The following is an 8,469-nucleotide window of genomic DNA, read 5'->3' as shown; positions in this document are numbered from 1 at the left end:
TTATAAAAGTATTAAGCTAATGTAGGCAATATAGGCCTCCCAATTAGGTCTTCTGAGATATTCTTGTGGGGAGTGAAAGCCAAGGTACTTTTTCGTATCACAGACTTTGGTCTAGAGTTTAAGATATGATTTGTGGCATTTCAGAGTCCTATAGTGTTCTTGAGCTGGGGGTTTTGCTGCAGCTGAATCCGGTATCATGCAACCATCCACAATTTGAAGTGGGTGAGAGGGGTCACAAGCTTGAGTCAGGAGGCTAATTGGTTGTGGTTTCTTGCTGAGACACAATTGAGGGATCAAGAGGAAGTATTTGGTTTTATTTTGTAAATGTGGGGGAAAAATTATTTCTTTATTCTATTGGGCTTTATTGGTATTATCTGGTATTCAGGAACTACACCTGACACAATACTTGGTGATCATGACAGCGATTAGGAAGCCATGTGTTCCTGAACTCCAACCTGGACTCCCACATGCAAAGCACACACTCCAACATTTGCAATAGTCTCCAAACCCTGCAAAAATTCTGAATCTCAAAGGAAGAAGAAGACTTAACCTGAAGACAAGTGAGAACAGGAAAGAAAAAGAACTTCCAGATTGCAAAAGTAACATTTTAATAACAACATTTAATAACATAGAATAACTCAATGCAATAAGTGATGCATGCATGCTTGTAGTCCAGCTCGCAGTTCTTCAGCAATGAGCAGCTGTGCTGTCTTCCTAGGGCCATGGCTCCAGGCAGCAGGAAAGGCCATAACTGCAGGATAGAAGGACACACAGACACCTATTAGTCACAGTTCTGGTGCCCCTCCAGATATCTGCCTTCCAGGCAGACAATGACATTCCCATAGGTGTCATGAAGACAGTTGTGGAGTATGTCTCAAGAAAAAGTCCACTCTTACCCTTGACCTGATGGGTGCGGGTTTATTCTCACCAGTACAGCTCATCCTGCCTCTTCAGATTACCAAACCACTTTCCGATGGCGTCCACAGGCTTCAGTGTATACTTTTGAGCAGCTCTCTGGAACAGCTCGATGTTCTTCAAAATTTTCTTCTCCTGGGATCAGAGGAAGAAGATAAGACAGTGTGTGTGTGTGTGTGTGTGTGTGTGTGTGTGTGTGTGTGTGTGTGTGTGTGTGTGTGTGTGTGTGTTTGAGAGAGAGAGCATGAGAGAGTTAAAGAGAGAGAGGGAAGGAGAGAGACAGAGACAGAGAGAGTAAAGAAAGAGACACAGAGAGAGAGATCCTAAAGAAATCACCTGAGAAGAGGTGCTGGGGCTTGGAACTGGGGATTTGCACAGACATCTAGCCAACTCAATCCGGGCTTTACTCTTTGAGGAAACCCTCGTGTAAATTGCTGCCTTCCTGCTCCCCACAAGGGCACACAGGACAACCAGACTGAGTTTGCACCCCAGAAACTCAAACCAACCTGGAGCCTGACCATGCTTTAGGACGGACAGCCCAAGAAAAGGGAGGAGACAGATTTGTGCAGTGTCTACTCATTCTTTCCTATGCTTCACAGGAGCTCCAGCTCCAATTGTCAGCTGTGCCTCTCTGAGAGAAGGTGAGCAAGGACTGAGAACTCATGATTAGGCAGTGATCTGTGCAAAGCACCCTGCAGCCCCCACCGAAATCTTCACCCTATTCTCTAAGCCCAGACCGACTCACCTCCCGCTTCTGGGTGGGATTCATTTTCAACAATATGGCAAAGATGGGAGGCAGAAGAGGAACAACACCCTGTGAAAAATGGAGTGGTACTAGTAGGAAACTGCTTTTGGTATCTGCAGAAATGTCCCCATTAGACCGAATACCCCTCTTCTGCACTGTCCAGAACAACTCAATGATTCTCTCTCAGGGCTGAGGCAAAGCCTCCAGAGCTATGACCCAATGTTCTTGTTCCCTCCATAAACTGCAATTTCTCCTCCTCTCCAATCTCAGGGGATGTGATCTTGTCACTCCTCCCAAATACATCACTAGATATTCCCCCAGACCTCCTGCTGGCCCACATCAAGTATGCTCCAGACACATTTTCCATGGGATGCAACTACCCTCCCAAACTTTTCAGGCCTCCAGGAGGTGGTCTGACCCACCCAACCAGAATCAGGAAGGGCCAAGAACCTTCTTCTGCCATCGATACTGTTTTTTCTTGGTTTTACTTCTCAGGGTTTCCAACAGGGAGATGTGTTCCTGCAGATAGAAAACAGTCATTCAATCCAAACATTCTTCACCCATGTGTCCCCAATTCCTTTCTTTTTTTCCATGGCAGCCCGAGATGCCTTGGACCCCCTAAAGAGCTTGCTCCCTACTGCCTTTGGTATAGTGGCTTCCATGTGCTACCGGTACCAACACCAGGGCTATGGCCATCAAGACCTCACCTACCTGTGCAGGAGCCCCCCAACCCTCTCCAGAACCCCACTGTCTCACGAGTAGCTCCAATTTCAGTGAAGTGTTGGGATCCACAAGAAGATCATATTTTAAAGCTCCATGATACAAAGGTTCCCTAGTCCCTGTGACTTCCTCATCTTCAAGCTTCCTGCCTGCACTCTACCTTGAGGGTCAGCATCCTGCATGTCTCAAAATCTTGTTTGCAGAGCATACTTAATTCCCGAATCCTCTTCCTGTGGGGAAGACAAAGGTGATAGAACAATTGGTGCAAAACTAACTGAACAAGAGTCAGAGATTTAGCTGCCAAAGAAAAGTGTTCCTGGAGGCCACAGCACTGAGATCCCAGGAAATGGGCAGGGTCTGTCTGTGGCTCCTCAGAGCTGCTGTTCCCTTGGATCCAAACTCTTCTCTTTCAATACTAGTGATTCAGTGGCCTAGAGTGCTAGAGCTAGGAAGTCCACCTCCCCCAGGATGTAAAGCTGTGAGAAAAAATGTCCTGCAGTCCAGTCCCTAACTTCAGGGTCTGTGGTGGGCTGGGACTTCCCCCAGCTGACTGAGAGGCCAGCAGCAGACACAGCAGACACACTATCCCTCCAAAGCTCTAGACCCTCTCAGAAGAGACAAACCCACCTGGACACTTGGTCCCAAGTGTTGTACAGTCTGGAGAGAGTGGGGCTCGTGAGCGCTCCCACAATGGAGTGCAGTGCTGAGAAGTTGTGCAGTTTCTTGCACTCCTGAGAAGAGGAGGGACTGTGAGTTGGGATCTGAAGTCCTCTCTAGCGTTCATTCCCTCAATGAGTGACACACTTCTAAGATGGGCAGGAACCTATGGGACTCCTGAGGCTCATCCCTGGCCAGAACAATGCAGGCAGGCAGGCAGGCAGGAAGGAAGGAAGGAAGGAAGGAAGGAAGGAAGGAAGGAAGGAAGGAAGGAAGGAAGGAAGGAAGGAAGGAAGGAAGGAAGGAAGGAAGGAAGGAAGGAAGGAAGGAAGGAAGGAAGGAAGAAGGAAGGAAGGAAGGAAGGAAGGAAGAAGGGAGGGAGGGAGGGAAAGGAAGAAGGGAGGGAGGGAGGGAGGGAAAGGAAGAAGGGAGGGAGGGAGGGAAGGGAGGGAGGGAAGGGAAGAAGGGAGGGAGGGAGGGAAGGGAGGGAGGGAAGGGAAGAAGGGAGGGAGGAAAGGAAGGGAAGGGAGGGAGGGAAGGCAGGGAGGGAGGGAGGCACGGAGGGAAGGGAGGGAGGGAAGGGAGGGAGGCAGGGAGGGGAGGGAAGGGAGGGAGGGGAGGGAAGGGACTGACACACTTCTAAGATGGGCAGGAACCTATGGGACTCCTGAGGCTCATCCCTGGCCAGAACAATGCAGGCAGGCAGGCAGGAAGGAAGGAAGGAAGGGAGGGAGGGAGGGAGGGAGGGAGGGAGGGAGGGAGGGAGGGAGGGAGGGAGGGAGGGAGGGTTTCTCCACCACTCGAAAACAGACCAATTCAGACAATGGAGACCAGAGGCACCAATCCAGGGAGGCCTTCAGAAGAAAGGCTCATGGAGGGTGAAGGCTGAGTGCCGGATCTTCCACTGTGAGGATGACAGAATGAAAACTCCAGAGAGGGGTCCCCAGGGATCCCTGACACACCTTGGCCACCTTGATCCAGTGTTTTATACACCGAGCCCTGTCCTGGGCTGTGCCTGTCCTGTCTCCCAGGCAGGTTGATATGACACCATTGGCAACATGATTGAAGTGTGACATCACTGCCTGGACCGTGGGGGCCCTGAAGTCTCCATCCTCCTCCATTTGGCACAGGCTGGATGCCCGGCATTGTTGGGGGTCTAGCCTCTTGAACAGCTCCTGGGAGAAGGGAGAGTGTCAAGAGGAGATGCCACAGCTTCCTCAAGTCCCATGAAGGTGTCACAGGTAGAGCAGCAGCTTCAGATTGCCTTCCTGTAAAAGGGGCTGGGCTGGCTGCTTCCTGAAGGGGCACACTCAGGAGCCCCTGGGATCTCGAAGTAGTGAGGACTGTGTTTCCTGTGTCCCCTCCCAGCTTCTGGCTGGCTCAACAGCTTGAACGCAGCTCATAAGCTCCCAAAGGGGCCCCTAATCTCTGTGTCCCTGTGGTCTGCTCCATTCAGGGACACTTGGGTTGGGGGAAGAACACCAGGTACTGTGTGTCCCTGCCAGTGATGTCCTCCCAAGGCAGCTTGTAGGGGCTAAGTGACATAGGCCATGGTCAGCAGAGAATTGGTTACACTTGGGGGAAGCCAGTTCCACTATCATCTGGCCACATCAGTGTCTCTCAGTGCGCTTTTCTGTCTCTGGCATGGCCTCTGTTTTCAAAAATGTGGTCCAGCCTTGATTCTTTGGGTCAAAGGACACCGTGGGAGCTGGTGATAGGATGGTTGGGGGAGAGGATGCATGTGAACCTGTAGGGGAGGAGGCCTGAAGAGGAAAGTCGGGGCCCAGGAGGCCTGTGCTCACCGCATCCATCCAAGTGATGTGCCGAGCCAGCATCCGGGGACAGAAGGACAGAAAGTCCCCGATGCAGGTGGATGGGCCCTCTGTGGGCCAGCTCTGGGTACAGGAAAGCTTTGTAGCTGGAGCTGTCCCCAGATCTCCTTGGGGCTCTCCATGAGCTTTTTCGACGATTACAGGCATGGCTGTGTGTGTTCCCAACTCCGCTGCTGCTGGCTGTCCAGTGCCCAGATGCTGCTGCCCCTCCGAGGGCTCTGGAGAGCACAGGGAGGCCAGCAGCATGGGCACAAACTCGGGTGTTTCTGGGGCCTCCTGGATCCTGTGCTCTTCCTGCAGGACTGAGGCCTTTGGTGGCTCAATAGCAGGCACTGGAGCAAGAGCAAAAGGACATGAGCCAAGGACTCTGGTCATGGACAGGGAAGGGAGTCCCTCCCCAGGCACCCTGGCAGCAATGAACCCCAAGAGGACAGAACACTCAGTCCTACCTCCTCCCTGGTCTCGGCTCCATGCAGGCTGTTCCCCGTCTGGTTCTGGTTCTCTGGACGTCAGGGGTTCCAATTGCACCAGCAGCTTGGTGGCGGTGCCACAGACATCCACTTGTAAACAGCACCTGGGGATCCTGAGCCATGGAGTGGAGCACAGACTCTCGGGGTCCTGGTTGTATCGGTCGACCCAGGAGCCCAGCAGGAGAAAGAGTGCACTGCAGAGAAAGAAGCAGGGTGGAGGAGCCTCAGCGGCCTGGCATTGCTCCAGCAAAAGCCAGCATACACATACTCCACACCCTTGTGTTTTACACACTCACCTAGGAGTCAGCCCATGCAGATACTCCTGGAGGATGGTGATGGTCCGTTCAGAGTACCCAACCGTGAAACGTGTGGAGAGGGGCCATTCTGGAGTGACCGGGGGCAGCCAATGGACCAGAGTCTGCATGGTCCTGGCCTGGACAGTGAGCATGGCATAGGCCTCGGCTGCACACAGGCCTGCCTGCCGCTCAGTCTGTGTGGAAAGAAGAGACACACCATAAGGGAAAGCTCCAAGAATCAGCAGAGGGTTCAGCTCAGGAATGCCAGCACCTCAGAAACATGGCAAAGGAGATGGGAGAGCCAATGTGCAGAGATGGTCTAGGCTTCCAAGCGGTGGGACTTCCTGAGGATCGGTGGATATGGATGATCTTCTCCGTGATTTTGATGGCACGAAGAAATGCAAACTCCTCCGGAATGAAGAGCTTAGGAAGACAATGTCTGAGGGAGAGGTTAGGAGACACTGCCCGCGCGATATACAGAAACACATGGAGGAGGAGATATCTCAGGGCTCTGCTCTGTCAGGCAGTGTGGAACCTGAGAACTGTCCACCTACCAACCTTCAGCATTCCCTGCCCATCCACTCTTCCTAGCTCTGCAGGTTTCCTGACTTGAACAAAGGTGATGGGGAACACCCAACCTTCGAAGGCCCCTCTGTCCTACAAGACATCACTCTCATTGTGCCTGGTCTGGTAGGAGAGGCATCCCAGCAGTGAAGGCGTCACCTTGCTCACAATCTCCCCAGAGCAATGACCACGATGCTTGGTGGTCTGGTGCTCTGTCCCATTGCCTAGGAGGTGAATAGCAAACCATTTCACTAGCTCCTTAATATGAAGTGACCTGTCAAGAGGTCTACAGAGGCAATCTCGTGGCTGGGCCAGGAATTTCCCGGGTCTTCCAAGCTTGGCTGTGGTTCTAGCTGCAAAAACCTGGCAGATGCTTAGTCTTGGAGGGCACACAATGTTCCTTCTAGCCACAGGTGAGATGGCCACTGTTTCCTCATGTCCAAATCAGCAGCTTTTTGGTCAGGGAACCTAAGACCACCTCCATGGACAACAATACGTCACTCTAAAATAACTGGATTGCTGTATTCTGTGTGGTGACTAGGTGAAGATATTTCTTTCTAGACTAACTTCACTTCAGTCCCTTCTCTAATGAATGGGATGATTTATAAGAATCAAAAAATACCTGAAAGTACATTACAGCTGACTGGTCTCTCGGTGTCTTGGGCTGAAAGTTGAAATAGTAACAGTAGAAAATTGGAAGTTGTTTGATCTATTGTAAATGATAAGTGTATTCCACTTTTTCATGCCATTCCTATCACTATGTGTGCATCTCCTCCCTTGAACATTGCTTCCATAGGTATCTGGGAATATTGGTTTCTTGAGTATACCATCCCTATTCCCTTGACTGTGGAAAAGTCATGTGATGGTCCCAAGACAGCATTTGGATGTGAGTCTGGGTCCTGAATTCCCTTCCAGTCCTGGTTCTGGCTATGGAGACCACCTGTTCCTTCACTTACCTTAAGCTGGCCCTGTGCTGGATTGGTCGTGTGGGGCACAAGCTGCTTCTGTGCAAATCCAAATCCTTCCAGAAAATTCTCCTTCATTTGTTCAGTTGAGCTCTGTCAATATGGCAGTAACCAAATCAGGAGCTTAGCATGAGCCACACATGGCCATAGTCCTGCCAATGATTTTCCCAAATTAAGATGCCAGTAGCATCTGAGAGCTATCAATCCAGCTTAGGACTCGGGTTACCACATGGACATGGGACCTTCACCCCCTCACCCCCAATCACTACTTCTCATTTCTGCCTCTTGGGAATTGGTATTCAATCATCACAGGCACACCTGGCTATCTGCTATCTACTTCCTGAATTGGGCAAACCCTTCAACAAATACCATCTTCATCTCAGCAACACTCTCTCTTACTCCCTGTCTCCCATATAATTTCTCATAACATATACATTCACATACTATATGTATGTATATATATGCGTGTGTGAGACTCCTTAAGTGGCATCCTAAACATGATCTGGCCAGTACTACTCAGCCCTGTGTTTCCCACATTTACCTTTGGACATTTCTCGCCAGTTGTCCCATGACTGTGGCCTTGTTTCTCCAATTGTCTAGATTGAGGACCGTGTCTCGCAATCTCAGCTCTCCGCCAAGGAAAACAAGTAACACACGAAGAAAACATCTTCTTAGCTTGACGCTCTCGAGTCCTAGTGAGCAGAGAATATTTGTCAGTTGAGTTCAACAGTAAACCAGTACACCAGTAAGATTCTATGACCTCACCTGCTATTTTTCAGTTAGACCAATCAGAAGAGCCTTCAAGCATCTTGACCTTCTCCATGTTAACTTGTGAGTAATTTCTGGCACCAGAACTAAGAGGAATCTCACAAAATCAGGGACCTATTACTAGGTCCCAGATTTGAATAGAACCTTGTCTTTCTGGTCAGCGAGTGCCCTGAGAATCACATTGTGCCACTTAAATCTTTCTCAATTTCCCAAAATGCACACTGAGAATTCATTGTAAATCTACTTGCTAGGAACTATGGAATTATGGAAAAGGCTAAAAATTTGTGTTGAGTTTATGTTTTTCAATATAAACTTGATTTCTTCAAGTCTTAGCAACTCACAAACTCTGAGTTGATAGATCTCACCCCATGATGTGATATTGAGGGAAAATTCCCCATGCTATCTCTCCGGCCCCATTGTCTCATCTTTAATGTGAAATAATTATAGGAACCTATCTCATATAGTAGCAGGAATAGTTAAATACTTTAGATAAGGCACTTTACATGGAGTGAGGCACATTCAAAATTCTTCATACTT

The sequence above is a fragment of the Suncus etruscus genome, chromosome 7 (genome assembly GCF_024139225.1).
Source record: "Suncus etruscus isolate mSunEtr1 chromosome 7, mSunEtr1.pri.cur, whole genome shotgun sequence".
Lineage (NCBI taxonomy): Eukaryota > Metazoa > Chordata > Mammalia > Eulipotyphla > Soricidae > Suncus > Suncus etruscus.
This window is presented reverse-complemented; position numbering follows the sequence as displayed.